Source organism: Oncorhynchus mykiss, chromosome 3, assembly GCF_013265735.2.
Source record: "Oncorhynchus mykiss isolate Arlee chromosome 3, USDA_OmykA_1.1, whole genome shotgun sequence".
NCBI lineage: Eukaryota > Metazoa > Chordata > Actinopteri > Salmoniformes > Salmonidae > Oncorhynchus > Oncorhynchus mykiss.
This window is the reverse complement of record NC_048567.1, coordinates 16,618,769-16,640,397: the sequence shown is the minus strand read 5'-3', so window position 1 is coordinate 16,640,397 and position 21,629 is coordinate 16,618,769. Positions and strand designations below refer to the sequence as shown.

The 21,629-nt window shown below is 49.1% G+C and overlaps 1 pseudogene; it reads right to left on the bottom strand.

The window, feature by feature from the left end:
- The window catches only part of LOC110503770, a 55,547-nt pseudogene extending 34,341 nt beyond the window's left edge, over window positions 1-21,206 (bottom strand).
- Window positions 21,207-21,629: the final 423 nt, after the last annotated feature.

Below are 21,629 nucleotides of genomic sequence, written 5' to 3'. Positions count from 1 at the left end.
ACCTATCAGGGTCCCACCTGGACCTGTCAGGGTCCTACCTGGACCTGTCAGTGTCCTACCAGGTTCTACCTGGACATATCAGTGTCCAACCAGGTCCTACCTGGACATATCAGTGTCCAACCAGGTCCTACCTGGACCTGTCATGGTCCTACCGAGTTCTACCTGGACCTGTCAGGGTTCTACCTGGGTCCCACCTGGACCTATCAGGGTCTTACCTGGGTCCCACCTGGACCTATCAGGGCCCTATCCCACTTGAACCTGTCAGGGTCCTACCAGGTTTTATTTGGACCTGTCAGGGTCTAATGAGGATCTACCTGGACCTGTCAGGGTCCTACATGGGTCCCACTTGGACCTGTCAGGGTCCTACCAAGTTTTATCTGGACATGTCAGGGTCCAATGAGGATCTACCTGGACCTGTCAGGGTCCTACCAGGTTCTACCTGGACCTGTCAGGGTCCTACCAGGTTCTACCCGGACCTGTCAGGGTCCTACCAGGTTCTACCTGGACATGTCAGGGTCCTACCAGGTTCTACCTGGACCTGTCAGGTTCCTACCAGGTCCTACCTGGACGTGTCAGGGTCTTACCTGGGTCCCAACTGGACCTAATCAGGGTCCTACCTGGGTCCCAACTGGACATGTCAGTGTCCTACCTGGGTCCCACCTGGACCTATCAGAGTCCAATCCCACTTGGACCTATCAGGGACTTATCCCACCTGGACCAATCAGAGTCCAATCCCGACTGGACCTGTCAGGGTCCTACCTGGGTCCCACCTGGACCTGTCAGAGTCCTACCTGGGTACCACTGGGACCTGTCAGGGTCCTATCTGGGTCCCACCGGGACCTGTCAGGGTCCTATCTGGGTCCCACTTTGACCTGTCAGGGTCCTAGCAGGTTTTATCTGGACCTGTCAGGGTCCAATGAGGATCTACCTGGACATGTCAGGGTCCTACCAGGTCCCACCTGGACCTGTCAGAGTCCTACCTGGGTACCACTGGGACCTGTCAGGGTCCTACCTGGGTCCCACCGGGACCTGTCAGGGTCCTATCTGGGTCCCACTTGGACCTGTCAGGGTCCTACCAGGTTTCATCTGGACCTGTCAGGGTCCAATGAGGATCTACCTGGACCTGTCAGGGTCCTACCAGGTTCTACCTGGACCTGTCAGGGTCCTACCAGGTTCTACCTGGACATGTCAGGGTCCTACCAGGTTCTACCTGGACCTGTCAGGTTCCTACCAGGTCCTACCTGGACGTGTCAGGGTCTTACCTGGGTCCCAACTGAACCTAATCAGGGTCCTACCTGGGTCCCACCTGGACCTGTCAGGGTCCTACCTGGACCTGTCAGTGTCCTACCAGGTTCTACCTGGACATATCAGTGTCCAACCAGGTCCTACCTGGACATATCAGTGTCCAACCAGGTCCTACCTGGACCTGTCATGGTCCTACCGAGTTCTACCTGGACCTGTCAGGGTTCTACCTGGGTCCCACCTGGACCTATCAGGGTCTTACCTGGGTCCCACCTGGACCTATCAGGGCCCTATCCCACTTGAACCTGTCAGGGTCCTACCAGGTTTTATTTGGACCTGTCAGGGTCTAATGAGGATCTACCTGGAACTGTCAGGGTCCTACCAGGTTCCACCTGGACCTGGAAGCGTCCTACCAGGTTCTACCTGGACCTGTCAGGGTCCTACCAGGTTGTAGCTGGTCCTACCTGATTCTACCTGGACCTGTCAGGGTCCTACGTAGGTCCCAACTGGACCAATCAGTGTCTTACCTGGGTCCCACCATGAGGGTCCTACCTGGGTCCCTCCTGGACCTGTCAGTATCCTACCAGGTACTACCTGGACCTGTTAGGGTCCTACCTGGTTCTACCTGGACCTGTCACGGTCCCACCTGGACCTGTCAGGGACTTACATGGGGCCCACCAGGACCTGTCAGGTCCTAGCTGGGTCCCACCTGGACCTAATCAGAGTCCCACCTGGGTCCCAACTGGACCTATCAGAGTCCAATCCCACTTGGACCTATCAGGGACCTATCCCACCTGGACCAATCAGAGTCCAATCCCACCTGGACCTGTCAGGGTCCTACCTGGGTCCCACCTGGACCTGTCAGAGTCCTACCTGGGTACCACTGGGACCTGTCAGGGTCCTATCTGGGTCCCACTTGGACCTGTCAGGGTCCTACCAGGTTTTATCTGGACCTGTCAGGGTCCAATGAGGATCTACCTGGACCTGTCAGGGTCCTACCTGGGTCCTACCTGGTCCTGTCAGGGTCCTACCAGGTTTTATCTGGACATGTCAGGGTCCTACCAGGTTCTACCTGGACCTGTCAGGGTCCTACATGGGTCCCACTTGGACCTGTCAGGGTCCTACCAAGTTTTATCTGGACATGTCAGGGTCCAATGAGGATCTACCTGGACCTGTCAGGGTCCTACCAGGTTCTACCTGGACCTGTCAGGGTCCTACCAGGTTCTACCCGGACCTGTCAGGGTCCTACCAGGTTCTACCTGGACATGTCAGGGTCCTACCAGGTTCTACCTGGACCTGTCAGGTTCCTACCAGGTCCTACCTGGACGTGTCAGGGTCTTACCTGGGTCCCAACTGGACCTAATCAGGGTCCTACCTGGGTCCCAACTGGACATGTCAGTGTCCTACCTGGGTCCCACCTGGACCTATCAGAGTCCAATCCCACTTGGACCTATCAGGGACTTATCCCACCTGGACCAATCAGAGTCCAATCCCGACTGGACCTGTCAGGGTCCTACCTGGGTCCCACCTGGACCTGTCAGAGTCCTACCTGGGTACCACTGGGACCTGTCAGGGTCCTATCTGGGTCCCACCGGGACCTGTCAGGGTCCTATCTGGGTCCCACTTTGACCTGTCAGGGTCCTAGCAGGTTTTATCTGGACCTGTCAGGGTCCAATGAGGATCTACCTGGACATGTCAGGGTCCTACCAGGTCCCACCTGGACCTGTCAGAGTCCTACCTGGGTACCACTGGGACCTGTCAGGGTCCTACCTGGGTCCCACCGGGACCTGTCAGGGTCCTATCTGGGTCCCACTTGGACCTGTCAGGGTCCTACCAGGTTTCATCTGGACCTGTCAGGGTCCAATGAGGATCTACCTGGACCTGTCAGGGTCCTACCAGGTTCTAACTGGACCTGTCAGGGTCCTACCTAGGTCCCACCTGGACCAATCAGGGTCTTACCTGGGTCCCACCTGGACCTATCAGGGTCCTATCCCACTTGGAACGATCCCACCTGGACCTGTCAGTATCCCACCTGGACCTGTCAGTGTCCTACCTGGGTCCAATCTGGTCCTGTCAGGGTCCTACCAGGTTTTATCTGGACATGTCAGGGTCCTACCAGGTTCTACCTGGACCTGTCAGGGTCCTACCTGGGTCCCACCTGGACCTGTCAGAGTCCTACCTGGGTCCCACTGGGACCTGTCAGGAACCTAGCTGGGTCCCACCGGGACCTGTCAGGGTCCTACCTGGGTCCCACCTGGACCTGTCAGAGTCCTACCTGGGTCCCACTGGGACCTGTCAGGAACCTAGCTGGGTCCCACTGGGACCTATCAGGGTCCTACCTGATTCTACCTGGACCTGTCAGGGTCTTACCAGGTTCTACCTGGACCTGTCAGTGTCCTACCAGGTATTACCTGGACCTGTCAGGGTCCTAACAGTTTCTACCTGGACATGTCAGGGTCCTAACTGGACCTGTCAGGATCCTACCAGGTCCTGCCTGGACCTATCAGGGTCTTACCTGGGTCTCACCTGGACCTGTCAGGGTTCTACCAGGTTCTACCTGGACCTAATCAGGGTCTTACCTGGGTCCCAACTGGACCTAATCAGGGTCCTACCTGGGTCCCAACTGGACATGTCAGTGTCCTACCTGGGTCCCACCTGGACCTATCAGAGTCCAATCCCACTTGGACCTATCAGGGACTTATCCCACCTGGACCAATCAGAGTCCAATCCCGACTGGACCTGTCAGGGTCCTACCTGGGTCCCACCTGGACCTGTCAGAGTCCTACCTGGGTACCACTGGGACCTGTCAGGGTCCTATCTGGGTCCCACCGGGACCTGTCAGGGTCCTATCTGGGTCCCACTTTGACCTGTCAGGGTCCTAGCAGGTTTTATCTGGACCTGTCAGGGTCCAATGAGGATCTACCTGGACATGTCAGGGTCCTACCAGGTCCCACCTGGACCTGTCAGAGTCCTACCTGGGTACCACTGGGACCTGTCAGGGTCCTACCTGGGTCCCACCGGGACCTGTCAGGGTCCTATCTGGGTCCCACTTGGACCTGTCAGGGTCCTACCAGGTTTCATCTGGACCTGTCAGGGTCCAATGAGGATCTACCTGGACCTGTCAGGGTCCTACCAGGTTCTACCTGGACCTGTCAGGGTCCTACCTAGGTCCCACCTGGACCAATCAGGGTCTTACCTGGGTCCCACCTGGACCTATCAGGGTCCTATCCCACTTGGAACGATCCCACCTGGACCTGTCAGTGTCCTACCTGGGTCCAATCTGGTCCTGTCAGGGTCCTACCAGGTTTTATCTGGACATGTCAGGGTCCTACCAGGTTCTACCTGGACCTGTCAGGGTCCTACCTGGGTCCCACCTGGACCTGTCAGAGTCCTACCTGGGTCCCACTGGGACCTGTCAGGAACCTAGCTGGGTCCCACCGGGACCTGTCAGGGTCCTACCTGGGTCCCACCTGGACCTGTCAGAGTCCTACCTGGGTCCCACTGGGACCTGTCAGGAACCTAGCTGGGTCCCACTGGGACCTATCAGGGTCCTACCTGATTCTACCTGGACCTGTCAGGGTCTTACCAGGTTCTACCTGGACCTGTCAGTGTCCTACCAGGTATTACCTGGACCTGTCAGGGTCCTAACAGTTTCTACCTGGACATGTCAGGGTCCTAACTGGACCTGTCAGGATCCTACCAGGTCCTGCCTGGACCTATCAGGGTCTTACCTGGGTCTCACCTGGACCTGTCAGGGTTCTACCAGGTTCTACCTGGACCTAATCAGGGTCCTACCTGGGTTCCACCTGGACCTATCAGGGTCCTACCTTGGTTTCACCTGGACCTATCGGGGTCCTACCTTGGTCCTACCTGGACCTATCAGGGTCCTATCCCACCTGGTCCTATCAGGGTCCTATCCCACCTGAACCTGTCAGGGTCCTACCAGATTCTACCTGGACCTGTCAGGGTCCTACCTTGACCTGTCAGGGTCCTACCTGGACCTGTCAGGGTCCTACCAGATTCTACCTGGATCTGTCAGGAATCCTACCTGGTCCTACTTGGACCTATTAGGGTCCTACCTGGGTCTACTAGGATCTATCAGTGTCCTACACGGTTCTACCTGGACCTATCAGGGTCCTACCTGGGTCTACTAGGACCTATCAGGGTCCTACAGCGGTCTACTGGGACCTATCTGGGTCCTACCTGGATCTTGCAGTTGACAAACAGTTCCTCCACAGTCTTCCTGTCTCTCTGGTGTAGTCCAGTGTGATGCATGCCGATACCAAACGCCAACGTCAGCTTCAGGTTGGACTCCCTCACCGTGGCGATGATGTCTGTCATCTGGATAACATTAACCAATTACAGCATGAGACCTCACCTCATCAACCCACGACAGCACGAGACCTTATCTTCTCGACCAATAGAGATACAGTAAAGCAGTACACAGTGTAGGACTAGAAGACACCTCCATGACGAAGAAGACATTGTTGGACATAAGCAGGGAGGGGGGCTACGGAAGGAGTGGAGAAAAGGGAGGTGGAGAAAAAAACAAAACATGTGGGACAGAGCAAGCAAAACCTTTGAGAGGGTTTTACAGGGAGAGTTACAGGGAGGACGAGGGGTACATGTTCACAGAGGAAGGAAGGCGGGAGAGGGGCTAACTGCAGCAGAGGAAGTAATAGAGAGATCATAAGGCTAACTCGGGCAGAGAGGAGACGGAGGGCGGGATGGAGGGACCCCCACTGAGACTGAGGCAGCTAGCGCCAGCCGCCTGTCACTCAAACCACAGGGACTCCAGCAGCTACACGGCCAGTACAGAAACACAGCAGGGAGCAGCATATATCACTGGAACACACACACACTGCAGGGCCAGTTCAACACACCCAGGGCTAAAAATACACATACAGTAAATGTCAGGTTCTCACACACACACAGACAGACACACAGAGCTAGGAAATATGGAGCAGAAAGGATGAAATGTGTCCTGTGAAATAGATTTTTCTGCTGCATATACGGCAGGTAGCCTAGTGGTTAGAGCGTTGGACTTGTAACCGAAAGGTTACATCGAATCCCCGAGCTGACAAGGTAAAAATCTGTCGTTCTGCCTCTGAACAAGGAAGTTAACCCACTGTTCCTAGGCCGTCATTGAAAATAAGAATTTGTTCTTAACTGACTTGCCTAGTTAAATAAAGGTTAAATGAAAAACAATATATATATATCCAGTACTAAGGACTCTTTGCTCTGTGTGTGTGTGTGTGTGTGTGTGTGTGTGTGTGTGTGTGTGTGTGTGTGTGTGTGTGTGTGTGTGTGTGTGTGTGTGTGTGTATATTTTACGAGTTGGGGTTTGAAGTCAGTCAGAGCTCCATATTTCGCTCAGACCACAGGCTTGGTGTGAAAGGCGAGCAGCCCCATAAAACATGTTAATATCCATATTTTACAACGCCAAGCCTACTGTGACTTCACAAGGCCCAATATGAGGGATTATACACCAGACACACATCCAACACCGTTCTGCTCTCTGTATCCACATCCAACACCGCTCAGCTCTCTGTATCCACATCCAACACCGCTCTGCTCTCTGTATCCACATCCAACACCGCTCTGCTCTCTGTATCCACATCCAACACCGCTCAGCTCTCTGTATCCACATCCAACACCGCTCTGCTCTCTGTATCCACATCCAACACCGCTCTGCTCTCTGTATCCACATCCAACACCGCTCAGCTCTCTGTATCCACACCCAACACCGCTCTGCTCTCTGTATCCACATCCAACACCGCTCTGCTCTCTGTATCCACATCCAACACCGCTCTGCTCTCTGTATCCACATCCAACACCGCTCTGCTCTCTGTATCCACATCCATCACCGCTCTGCGCTCTGTATCCACATCCAACACCGCTCAGCTCTCTGTATCCACACCCAACACCGCTCAGCTCTCTGTATCCACATCCAACACCGCTCAGCTCTCTGTATCCACATCCAACACCGCTCTGCTCTCTGTATCCACATCCAACACCGCTCTGCTCTCTGTATCCACATCCAACACCGCTCAGCTCTCTGTATCCACATCCAACACAGCTCATCTCTCTGTATCCACATCCAACATCGCTCTGCTCTCTGTATCCACACACAACACAGCTCTGCTCAGCTCTCTCGCTGTTTGGCAGGCCTGAGCAAATACATTGTTTTACTGTTTTTTAATGTGTGTGTGTGAGAGAGATAGCAGGAGAGAGAGCATTAGCTAGTGTGTGTGTGTTTATATTTTAAGAAATTATCCTTGTTTATGGGCCCCTATATGTCAGACACACATGTTAATTACTGCCAATCTTCTATCAGAGCACATTTTCTCATCTTGAAATAATCCTGAAGTATGCAGAGAAAATAATGGGATATGACACAGGCGTTTCCTGTAGAAATTGGTTTGAGTTCCCTCTGTAATTACACTAAAACAAGTGCTTAGAGAGAGAGAATATCAGGAGGAAGAAGACGATGAGAAAGGAGAGAGCAACAAGCAGCAGAGGACGAGGAATAGCAAGACTGGAGGAACAGTCAGAGGAGGTAGAGACTAAGAGAGAGCGAGCGAGAAATACTGTAGATGTACACAGCTCTGATTACAGGGTTAGTTCCACTAGGAGGAAGCAAGTATAAGCCTGGTCACCTGAGTCTTGTCCTGGTGCAGCCACTGTTTGGGGTCGTCCTCCGTGGCCAGGAAGGCTATCAGCTCTAGAGCTGTCAGACGAGTCTGTCGCCGCGACGACATAACGATAAGAACAGGCATGGCTGGAGAGTGACTGCGAATCGCTGAGGGGGAGGGGGAGATATATATATATATATATATATATATATATATATATATATATATATTGAGAGAGCGATATAGAGAGGGGGATGCACAGTGTGGTTGCACATAGAAACACAGTTTTGTGGTATATTGTACCTTGGAACACAGGCTTGTTCATGCTGGCCTGTCCTGGGAAGCCGTGGATGTGAAACTCCAATGGGACGGGACGCACAGAGGGCCGGAAGTTAAACAAACCCACCTGTAAGAAAGGGGGAGAGGCAAAGAGAGAGAGTTACAGTGGATGAAAGAGAACCATATGGATATAGAACCATAGAAAGAGAATGAATGTCTTCTCTCAGTCAGTCAGTGAGAGAGAGAGAGAGAGAGAGAGAGAGAGAGAGAGAGAGAGAGAGGGAGAGAGAGAGAGAGACAGTGGATGAAAGAGAACCAGAATGAGAGAGAGAGAGGCAGAGAGTGATAGATAGATAAAGTGAGTCCAGCTGGAAGCAAGGCCCATCTGGGTGTCTAAAGGTTTGTCATTGTCCTTGTCCTGGGGAGAGGGACAGGGAACTGAGCGCTTTTTGTCTGGTGTGCTCAGAGGCTCGCTGGGTAGGGCAGCAGTGCATTGTGGCGTGTGGAGTGGCCAGGCAGGGCAGGCGCGTGTGTACACATATCTAAAGGCCTGGATAATGTATTGGGCATCTAAACCCAGCCAACATCCCCAGTCCCTCCCGTCCCCAGTCTAAACAGCCATATTTATAACCAGACAATCTGTCTGCCAGGGACACTGCAACAGTAACACAACGTTTAGACAACCAATACCGTCACAGAGAAGACTGGAATGGTAGGATACAGGTGGAATTTCAGAGCAATGTTTGAAAAGCATTACAAATGACGTTATGGTAACACTTTATAACTTTCAGTAATAAGCAGCTGTAAATGCTTATGAATGCTTTATAAATGTTATATAAAATGTTTTTCATCAGATATACATTTTTATCTCAAAAAGAAAATACTGAGTGAATGTAAAGAGTGTCTGTCTACATGTGCTTTTCATGTGTGACTGGGGTCATGTTGGACATGCAGGCATACAGGAGTTCCCATGTCTCTCTGCGGTGGACAAGGAGGTTATTAAATACCCTTCTGAGATGATTACTGCTATTATTATTATTATTAAACTGTCTAGTCATCTGTCCGCATTGGTGCCGTGATTTCTGTTGATTACCAGAGCAACTCCAGCATGGCTCCAGAGAAACAGAACTCCAAACCATTACCATACTGTGGTCAAAACAATTACACGGATTCCCTGCCAAAAACAGCAGTATTATTCTAATAACTCTTATTATATACATTTATTAAATATGAAAAGGGGAGGCGGATACATGAACCCTAAAAAACACTGGCTAACACCACAAATGTGGTTACTGGTTGGCTTGAGAACAACAATGTCAATTACAAAACCTCCAATTGATGAGAGAGACATGAAGTCTATCTGAACACAGGACAGGAGGTCAAAAGGTGAAAGGGTGAGCTGGTTTAAACTTCAGGAGATGTCTTGGTGTGATCAGGGTAGAACACTGTTGTAATGCCTGATCCAGATAAGAAACTGATACTAGGTCTGAGCCTAAGTGCAACTCCTACCAGGAGCGGCATTTCACGATGCTTGTAGTGTCTAGTATGTGGTTGCTATGGAGAGCTCACCCGTGGACAGGCCCACCACCGGACAGTCTTGTTGGTGTGGGAGGAGATGAAGTTGGTCCTGGACACTATGACCTCCAGCACAGGACCTCTGTCCTCCCCTGGGATACAGGCACAGTGGTATGGACCAGTGTGAGACACAGTGGTACAATCCAGTGTGAGAAAGTTTGACAAAGCACTTCACTATGGAGAGTAGTATTATTATTAACTCTTTAGAATTATATAAGAATGTTGTTTGTGTGATGGTTAAAGTTAAGGCTCTATAGAACGTTCTGTTTGTATGAGGGTTTATGAAGGTTAAAGTTTAGGCTCTATAGAACATTCTGTTTGTATGAGGATTTATGAGGGTTAAAGTTAAGGCTCTATAGAACGTTCTGTTTGCATGAGGGTTTATGAGGGTTAAAGTTAAGGCTCTATAGAACGTTCTGTTTGTATGAGGGTTTATGAGGGTTAAAGTTAAGGCTCTATAGAACGTTCTGTTTGTATGAGGGTTTATGAGGGTTAAAGTTAAGGCTCTATAGAACGTTCTGTTTGTATGAGGATTTATGAGGGTTAAAGTTTAGGCTCTATAGAACGTTCTGTTTGTATGAGGGTTTATGAGGGTTAAAGTTAAGGCTCTATAGAACGTTCTGTTTGTATGAGGATTTATGAGGGTTAAAGTTAAGGCTCTATAGAACGTTCTGTTTGTATGAGGGTTTATGAGGGTTAAAGTTAAGGCTCTATAGAACGTTCTGTTTGTATGAGGGTTTATGAGGGTTAAAGTTAAGGCTCTATAGAACGTTCTGTTTGTATGAGGGTTTATGAGGGTTAAAGTTTAGGCTCTATAGAACGTTCTGTTTGTATGAGGGTTTATGAGGGTTAAAGTTAAGGCTCTATAGAACGTTCTGTTTGTATGAGGATTTATGAAGGTAAAAGTTTAGGCTCTATAGAACGTTCTGTTTGTATGAGAATTTATGAGGGTTAAAGTTTAGGCTCTATAGAACGTTCTGTTTGTATGAGGATTTATGAGGGTTAAAGTTAAGGCTCTATAGAACGTTCTGTTTGTATGAGGATTTATGAAGGTAAAAGTTTAGGCTCTATAGAACATTCTGTTTGTATGAGGATTTATGACGGTAAAAGTTTAGGCTCTATAGAACGTTCTGTTTGTATGAGGGTTTATGAGGGTTAAAGTTAAGGCTCTATAGAACGTTCTGTTTGTATGAGGATTTATGAAGGTAAAAGTTTAGGCTCTATAGAACGTTCTGTTTGTATGAGGGTTTATGAGGGTTAAAGTTTAGGCTCTATAGAACATTCTGTTTGTATGAGGGTAAAAGTTTTGATTTCATGGGGTTTGTGAGGCAAGAACCATACCCATAGATATTAAATATCTCTATATATGCTTCTAGATAGAACTCGTCTGTGGTACCTAGCAGGTGGATCTCAACGATGATGAGTATGGCTACTTTCTGGACGTAGCTGCGGTTCTGCCTTTAGCGACTCACGCCGTCCCACTTCTCCACCGTGGTCACGATAAGGTCGGCCGCGGCGATGGCCCGCATGTCTTGAGTCACATCACCTGTCAGCTCCACAACCCTAGGGACGAGGAGAGTGGGAAGGAGGGAGAGAGCAAGAAAGAGACAATAGATGGATGGATAGATGGATGGATGGATGGATGGATGGATGGATGGATGGATATACCACAGCTGATGGTGTTGGGAGATGTGAATGCAACAGAAATGCCATGGTTATAACCACGTCTCTCTCACTTCTTCCCCAGTTTTTCCTCTATCCTGATCTTCCAGTCCTCAACCCTCTCCCTGACCAGAGCTTTCAGAGGGGCAATGTACACCACCTGAGAACACACACAGAGCAAGGATATAAACAGAGAGAAATGTATAGCGACATAGAAAGAGAAAAAGAGAGAGAGATAGAGTGAAGGAGGGCAGACACAGCTTGGAGGTAGGGTACTGGTTGAAGACTCGGAACATGGCCAACTCGGCAGCGATGGTTTTACCGGAGCCCGTTGGCGCCCCCAGCAGGACGTTGGTGTCGGTGTGGTAGATCTGTGTCTGGATGGGATTGAAGTGGGTGAACTTGTACAGACTCTCGTACTCCGGGTTCCCCAGGGCGGTGATGGGCAACGGCTGCAGGTCCAGCAGCTCTGAGAATCCACAGGGCAACATTGAGACAATGTATGCTTTGTCAAGGAAAAAAAGACAAAGAAAGGTGTATGTGTGAAGTATGAAGAGTTGTTTCATCTGTACACCTCTGAGGGTTGGTCTGTCTGTGCGTGTGAGTCTGTTGTACAGTACCAGTATGTGGGGGATGTCTCTCAGGCAGGATGAGGTGTTGGAAGTTGATAATGCAGACAGCCTCTGAGCCCAGCCAGCGGTCTGACACAGCGTCTGTGGGGAAAACACACACAAGGTAAGAAAGACTAGGCTCAACCATATCCACTGATACAGGGTCAGATATATTCCATACCCGTAATGGTTAAGGTTAGGATTATGGGTCAGGTAATCTGATCCTAGATCTGTAGTTAGGGGCAACCTTTGCCCGAAGGGAACACAGGAGTGGCTCTCAGACACATTCTAGAAGTTAATGGTACCCAGAAACCCACCTATTTCTTCTGTAGGAGCAGATACTCTGAATGGTAGATGATGGGGTCCTCCACCCACAGCCACCAGACCTCTCCCACTGAACCATGACACTAAGAGAGGAGAGAGGAGAGGAGAGGCAGAGGAGAGAGGAGAGGCAGAGGAGAGAGGAGAAAGGCAGAGGAGAAAGGCAGAGGAGAGAGGCAGAGGAGAGAGGAGAGAGGCAGAGGAGAGAGGCAGAGGAGAGAGGAGAGGCAGAGGAGAGAGGAGAGGAGAGGCAGAGGAGAGGAGGGCAGAAGCATGAAGAATCAGTGGCATTAGAAGATCAGAGCACTCCCAGGTTGTTTAACCAGATAGTAGCAATTCAAAACAAAGCAATGTACTTGTGTATTTGTTAGTAGGTGCGTGTGTTGTGGTGCATGTGTGTATGTGTGTATGTGTGTAAAACGTTCAGGAATGGGTTTTGGGGTGACTCCAAACAGAAACATCAGCCCTATCCTCTCCTCTCTCCCCAGTAGGAGGTGCACTGTACTGTGCATTTCTCTGCTCGGCACTGACCCCCTGTAGAACACTGTACGCTAATTCCTTTCCACTGCTGTGGAAACAACTGCTGGCTGGCTAACAGACCACAGGTCCAGGAGACTGCTTTATGACACATGGAGAGAGGAGACAGTCCAGTTTGCACAGACAAACACACTAAAACAACAGCTATAATGTCATCTTCTGGCCTGGTCCCTAGCCCTCTTGTGTAAATGTCTAAAGATATCAGGGACACTACTCTTGATTAGGGCTAGGAGTTATTCCCAACCATGTGACCTGAACCAGGAACAATTCTGGGTCCTACTCATGATAAATACACAACATTCGGATGACCCCAAATTAGAAAAACACTAAAGGGAGTGGGGAACCACACATTAATATTAGAAAACGACATCCAACTCCCTATTAGAATGAGTCATGATCCTGGAGTCTGTGGCTTGGGTTAGAGTTAGGGAGAAGGAGATCTCATGTGTCTCTACATGTGTCGTGGCTAGCTTGCGCGGCAAGGCGTGTGTACATATGCAGCAGGGATCACTGGCTAAGCTGGGGGTGTCCCATTACAACTCTCCCATGAGCAGAGCATGCATCGCTAATCACACAAACATTCATCTTCATACACAGCCTGGCTACAGCGGGCCTCCTATTCCACCCTGACTCCCTCACAAACTACAGGAGTCATCTGCCTCAATGACATTCTCCAATCTCCATAGAGATTCTATAGCCTCACTCACATGTAGTATTAAAGCCGCAGGATAATAGTACAAGAAGGTGATGCACCTAAACACTGATCTAGAATCAGCCATCTCCCCTTTAAATAAACCTTCATTTTAACCATCAAAAGAAAAGAAGAGCCCTCAACCAGTACACTTCCAGAGGTAAAGTCTGTGACGAGGAGGGAAACACAGTGATGGGAATCAGACGCTTCAGGGTTGTTTCAGCAGCTGGCTGCTCCACCTCGTTTATTTTCAGAAGCTACAGAGGTAGAACAGCAGCGAGATTCCCACTTTTCACTTATTAATCTACCACTGGCTGGAGGAGGAAAGGAGCAGGGCCATTGGTGGAGAGGACAGCTCCATACTGACAGACTACTGACACTTCACACTAACACATTTCTACTGTTAACAGCATTTAGACACACTTAAAGAGTGCTCTGATAATGCCTACTGTTTGTGTACTGTGTGTGTGTGAGGGAGAGAGAGAGAGCGAGAGACATCGAGGTGATCCTAGGTGAGGTCGACATGGTTACCTGGTCGTGCCACTGGAAGTCGGGGGTGATCTGGAGGCGGATCCTGAACACGGTGCGTGTGATTGGTTGGATGGTGGCCTCCATCAGTATGGAAGGGTGGACACACTGCTTCACCTTCAACCCGATGTTCACATGGTGGAGCATGTGACCTGGGACACAGAGAGAGAGGGGAGAGGTATAGCACGCTGCGCGAGCGAGCGCATACTCTCTCACACACACACACACACACACACACACACACACACACACACACACACACACACACACACACACACACATCTACAGAACACAATAGAATTGTGTCTAATTTGGTAGTGAACCACACCTGGCCCAGTATCGTCTCACCTATCTCGTCCTTCTGCATATCTTTCAGTTTGTCCACAGTTTCTTCTCCTCCAGACGGGCCAGCACGTTGTGAGGCAGGATGGAGAACTGTCTCAGGGGGTGAGTGAAGCCCCACAGACACTTGTCTATCACTTTACACAGGTTGAGCAGGCGGTAGGTCATGGCAGGCCAGCGTTTCCTCAGAGCAATCTCAAACAGAGCCCTGACGATACGAGCTGCGTTCTACACAGGGACGAAATACACACACAGTTACAATTTGAGTGGCATTCTATAGTAGAAAAACAAGGACAGTCACAATTGGAGTAGTGTATTACAGCAGGTGTAAAAACACACAGGCTACAGCCAGACTTAGAGCAGTGTTCTACAATGGGTACAGCAGGACAGAGAGAGTCATGCAGAGACTGAAATAATCCATCAAGATGTAGGACGATTAATCATGTCTGATCGAGAGCCGCGGGACTGGTATGATCAGGCTCTGTTCTGAAACATGGGTCAGGCCTGGCTGTGCGATGATGAATTGCTCATGTCTGTCCTGACAGATGGGTCAGGTGGTTGGCGCTGCTCGCTGATAAACTGGTCAGATTTGACGTGGCTGGGCTCTTATTGATTTGGGCAGGTGTTAATGACATGATGGATTGGCCGTGCTGGGATTGATTTGTTGGGCCTGGCTCTGTTGTGATGGATAAGTCGGGGCAAGGCTGCTATCTGTGATAGATTGGTCAGATCTGCTTCTGTCCGGGACATGTGGTTGAGTGGGAGGATGGACAGAGACAGGCAGGCAGACATAGAGACAGGCATATAGATAGGTAGAGACACAGAAACACCAGCTGGGCCAGATGTTGGTCTGCTGCTGGTTAAAAGGCCACTAGGGCAACCGCACTCCTACATCAAACCCTCTGGAGAGAAAACCCTACACTTACACCCTTACTGAGCCTACACTCACACCCTTACTGAGCCTACACTCACACCCTTACTGAGCCTACACTCACACCCTTACTGAGCCTACACTCACACCCTTACTGAGCCTACACTGACACCCTTACTGACCCTACACTCACACCCTTACTGAGCCTACACTCACACCCTTACTGAGCCTACACTCACACACTTACTGAGCCTACACTCACACCCTTACTGAGCCTACACTCACACCCTTACGGAGCCTACACTTACACTCTTACTGACCCTACACTCACACCCTTACTGAGCCTACACTCATACTCCAAATAACAACCAACAGCCAAAACACATCAGGCCTCACAGTCCGAGTCACAGCACCAGCATAGTTCCAACCAGGGAGATTATTGAGATTGACTAACTTCATGATTAAGCTGCCTTCCTCCTCCAGTTATTTTGTGTGCATGTGTCTTTAAGAGCATGCAGTAAACACAGGTGAACTGTGGTCTCAGGTCTCTCAGCGCTCATGTACAATAATCTACTCTCTCAGGAGAACTCCTGGTGTCCTGCGGTCAAGTGCACCGGCCTGCAGAACAGCTCTATCTATCATCCAGTTGCTAAAGCCATTGAGGAGTGTGTGGGTATGCATGAGAGACAGGGAGTTAGCCCCTGGTAGAGAGAGAGAGTGTGTGTGTGTGTGTGTCTGTGTGTGTCTGTGTCTGTGTCTGTGTCTGTGTGTGTGTGTGTGTGTGTGTGTGTGTGTGTGTGTGTGTGTGTGTGTGTGTGTGTGTGTGTGTGTGTGTGTGTGTGTGTGTGTGAGAGAGAGAGAGAGAGATGGTGAGTCTGCCAGTGTTTGTGAGTGTGCGCACATATCTGTATGTATGCAACTTTATCTCTGTGCTTGTGTGTGTGTGTGTGTGTGTGTGTGTGTGTGTGTGTGTGTGTGTGTGTGTGTGTGTGTGTGTGTGTGTGTGTGTGTGTGTGTGTGTGTGTGTGTGTGTGTGTGTGTGTGTGTGTCTCTGTTGGTGTGTAGTGGCAGTATCATGCGGGAGCAGGACCTATCAGTCCTCAGTCTGGATTAACCATCAGATCCCCTCTATTCCACTATGGCTGCCTGCCTCCCGGCCACAGCAATCCAAACCGGCTGAACATCTGAAATCGGGCGAAATAGGAGCAAAGAGGGAATTTGCTGTGAACAATTCCAAATATTCAGCCACATGGAATCAGTTACCGCGGAAACCATGGATAGATGGGTTCAGCAGAGGGGATGGGAAGAGGGGATGGGAAGAGGGGATGGGAAGAGGCGATGGGATGCGGGGAGAAAAAAAACTACAAATGTAAAAAAGATTCCAGGCTATCAGTCATTGTGAAATATGCACCAGCCAAACATATTACATTCCATCAGATATATCAAAGCATTTGATTTTCATAAAGAGCATAATGCAGAGATGCCGGCATGGCAGATTAACTGTGACAGTTCATGAAAGCCTCATGATCCCTCTGAAACGATGGAGATGCTGGTACAAACAGGAAACCAGTTTATGGATGTGTACTATATGATTAGTTAAGACACCATTTCTAAACCCCTATCAGTACAACAGTCTGCTCTAGGATGTGGACGCCATATGCTGCTGGCTGAGGGAAGGGGAAGTCTTGGCAGGGGCTGCGGCCTAGCAGGGGACACAGGGGTAGAGCTGAACCCCTCAGAGGGGCTAGGCTAGCTCAGTTTGGGGGTGAAGCAGAGTATGTACACAAGTTGAAGTTTATTCAGGTATGGTTCAGTTTGTATGAGTGTGTGTGTATATGTGAGAAACAGATGGAGAGAGAGCATATGTGTGTAGTGTGTGTGTGGTGCTGTGTGTGGTGCTGTGTGTAGTATGTGTGTGGTGCTGTGTGTGGTATGTGTGTGGTGCTGTGTGTGGTGCTGTGTGTAGCATATGTGTGGTGCTGTGTGTAGTGTGTGTGTGGTGCTGTGTGTGTGGTGCTGTGTGTAGTGTGTGTGTGGTGCTGTGTGTGTGGTGCTGTGTGTAGTGTGTGTGTGGTGCTGTGTGTAGTATGTGTGTGGTGCTGTGTGTGGTGCTGTGTGTAGTATGTGTGTGGTGCTGTGTGTGTGGTGCTGTGTGTAGTGTGTGCGTGGTGCTGTGTGTGTGGTGCTGTGTGTAGTGTGTGTGTGGTGCTGTGTGTGTGGTGCTGTGTGTAGTGTGTGTGTGGTGCTGTGTGTGTAGTGTGTGTGTGGTGCTGTGTGTGGTGCTGTGTGTGGTGCTGTGTGTGTGTGGTGCTGTGTGTGGTGCTGTGTGTAGTATGTGTGTGGTGCTGTGTGTGGTGCTGTGCCTGTAACCCACCTGTGCTACGTAGGACAGGTCTGAGATGAGGGAGAAGCTGTCCACCTCTCCGGCCGATGTAGGTCTGCAGTAGGATGCTGATCTTGCCGTATCCGTTCTCCACTCCGCCTGCAGCAGGCAGCTCACAGTAGTTACACAGCATCTGTTCTAGTTCCTCCATCTCCTCATCACGCACCTTGAAAAACACACACACACACACACACACACACACACACACACACACACACACACACAGTCAGGAGCACTTCCACCTGGGTACTAAACTATATCAAGACCTTGCTATACTGTTGAGCAGGTGTCCTGCAGTAGTCTATAATGTGTGATGAGTGACCTCACGGTGTGACCTGTGAACTCTCACCTTGACCTGTTCAAACTCCTCGTCTTGGAGACGATGCTGAGGATGTCAGCCTCTGTCTTCTGGGAGTTGAACAGCTCGTTGAACGTCTGCATGGAGGAGGAGGTGGACAAACACAAACATGACATAAGGAACAGCTGTTATCTAGTTGTATATTGCATGTTACTGTACCACCATTCATGATTAGTTTTTTTGTAGATAATACCATGCCATACTACACCTACACAGAAGGGTATCTATACCCGGTTACAATAATATAATACATTGGAGTAAACCAAACATTAGGAACACCTTACTAATATTCAGTTGCATCCCCTTTTGCTCCCAGAAAATATTCCATTTGTCGGGGCATGGACTCTACAAGATGTCGAAAGCTTTCCACAGGGATGCTGGCCCATGTTAATTGAAATACATTCCAGGTGACTACTTCATGAGGCTGGTTGAGAGAATGCCAAGAGTGTGCAAACCTGCCATCAAGGCAAAGAGTGGCTACTTTGAAGAATCTAAAATCTAAAATGTATTTTGATTTGTTGAACACTTTTGTGGTTGCTACATGATTCCATATATGTCATTTCATCGTTTTGATGTCTGCACTATTAATCTACAATGAAGAAAATAGTCTAAATAAAGAAAAACCATGGAATGAGTAGGTGTGTCCAAACTTTGACTGGTACTGTATGTCATGGAAAGAGCAGGTGTTCTTAATGTTTTATACACTCAGTGTACAATACAACATAGTACATATAACATCATGTTAAGGAACTCTGGTGTACCTCCATGGTGTTGTATTTGATATAGAAGTGCCCGGTTGGTTCTGCCCAGGTCAGTGGAAGTGAAGTATCCTGTCCTCTCCTCGAAACGGATCATCCCGGCCTTGTCCAGTTTCCTGGCTGCCATCACCACCAGTTCCTTACGATACAGCTCCAGACCTGGGTCCATCTAACACAGAGACAGAACAGTTTAACCCTGCCATCATCACCATTTCCTTACAGTACAGCTCCAGACCTGGGTCCATCTAACACAGAGACAGAACAGTTAAACCCTGACATCATCACCATTTCCTTACAGTACAGCTCCAGACCTGGGTCCATCTAACACAGAGACAGAACAGTTTTTATTTTATTTAATCTTTATTTAACTAGGCAAGTCAGTCAATAAAAAAATCTTATTTTCAATGATGGCCTAGGAACAGTGGGTTAACTGCCTGTTCAGGGGCAGAACGACAGATTGTCAGCTCGGGGTTTGAACTTGCAACCTTCCGGATACTAATCAAACGCTCTAACCACTAGGCTACCCTGCCACCCCTAGTTTAACTCTGACATCATCACCAGTTCCTTACAGTACAGCTCCAGACCTGGGTCCATCTAACACAGAGACAGAACAGTTTAACCCTGCCATCACCACCAGTTCCTTACGATACAGCTCCAGACCTGGGTCCATCTAACACAGAGAGCTAGACAATAAGAGAAGAGAGTGCACATTATGTATGTACACATGAGTGTGTACACGTGTGTGTGTATGCACATGCATGTGTGTGTACCTGGTAGGCCTTGTGGTTGATCCCGTAGGCCAGAGGGTTGGCTCTCATGCAGATGTACAGGTAACTCATCCACCTCACTGCTTCCTCCACGTTAGTCACAGTCCCTAGTGACACCTGCAGAGAGAGGGAGAAAGAGAGAGAGAGATCAATAACATCACATTCAGTCATTTCAGCCCCCTTACAGCACCTGGTGGAGATTCCATACTCACCATTGATTCCTTCTCAATAAGTCCTCATTGAAACTTTGAGGTGGGTGCCATCTAGTGGTGACTTACTGTACTGTGTTCATTTCGTGAAAAGGGTATTGGTTGGAGATGAGAAGAGAACATGATTGAAGGGGGCCAGTGGCATCTGCTGTCAAACACAGGTCGCCGTGAAATATCGTTTTGGTCCACCAGCTTCAAACAGCTGCAAAAACAATATTTTTTGTTATTGAAAATACATTTCACAGCGATTTAGATGGTACAATGATTCCCGACACTATTCAGTGCTTGTTTTCTCACATAAACTGAATTAACTGAGTTAACAGTGTAGAATTTTAGCAACCAGGAAATGACAGAGCGATCTCCACTAGATAAAACAGCCACTAAGCTGAAATTACAATGCAAAAATAAAATAAAAAGTATATTTTTAACATTTTGGACCATGCATATAGCCTATACATGTTCCATATTATCATGTATGCTATTAGCAATAAGCATTATCACCTGTAGCCTAACTGATGCAGCATAGTGGCTAGAAATAAATATGTTGAAGCATGTGATTGCCTATCTGCATTTACCCTATTGGGCTGATCATTCATAATGATGCATTTTATGTCCCCCCAAAATTGCATAAACACAGGGTAAAACACTAACCGGGGTAACACACCACCTGCCTGTACTTCTCACAGAACCCCCTTTCCCTGATTGCCACTACTCTTGAACAACTAAGAGTTACATCTGCCTCATGGCCATTTTTTAAATCACTCCCCAAAATCGAGTGGCGTTTTAAGTTACCCTATAATTGCCCTGTGTTACATTTAGCCCACTCTCCCCTATGCACAGTGAGAATGACTGCTGAGTTTAACCCATGCTGCTGCTGGTGCAGTTTGAGCATATTTAGGAGTTGGGAAATAAAGTAGGAGTCCCACTATTACATTATGAATTGTTGTGCATTGACTGCTTGTCAGAATGGATGTTCCCCTCCCTATGGCACTCGCAACTGCAATGTGCCTTGAGAGGAATATTTACCTTGGATAGAACGCACAACAACAAGGCGACTAAGTAAATGCAAAAACTATTTAACTATGGGGATGTTTGCAGAGGAAAAGTACATTTGGACTGTTCTAGCATCTTCAATGTTTCATTTTTATTTTGTGTTGCAGCAATGATTTTGGTGTGGTGCAGCGCCACAGCTAAATGACTGCAGTGGAAACACTGGTATGATTGTTAAAGGAGAGGTCCCAAAGATGTGTGATCGGTTAGTAAGAGCTATATTATTGACGGTGGCGTGTGTGTCCCTACCTCAGCGTTGAGGTTGTCAGCCATGGTCTCTAGGAACTGGCTCTCTATGGGGTTCTGCTGGGTGAGCAGGGTGAGGTAGTGGCTCAGCTTGTCATGTGCCATGATGATGGTGCCCTCGCCGTACTTGTCGAACTGGGGCCGCCCGGCACGCCCGAAGATCTGCATCACATCCAGGATGCCCAGGTCCACCAGGGTACCACACTTAGTATCGTAGATTTGGGTGCCCTGTTGTTACCACGGGAACAAGAGAGGCCGGATATGAGTGGCTTTGGAGAGATTATACAGTCCTAATGAGGCAAACGTCTGCGTGTTTTAGTACAGACACCTACACAGACTTACCGTCTTCTAAGAGTAAAGGGCACATGATAGAGACTTACAAGTTCATACCTCAATCAGACGGGAAAACTCCCTCGCACATACAAACTAACAAACTACCACAAGCACACTCACCCAATGAAAGTAAGCATTTTGTTGGACAGTGTATACCATGTGTATCCTGTTCATACGACTAGCGGAATTTGAAACGCACGCGCACGCACAAACTGACCTTGATGATGACAG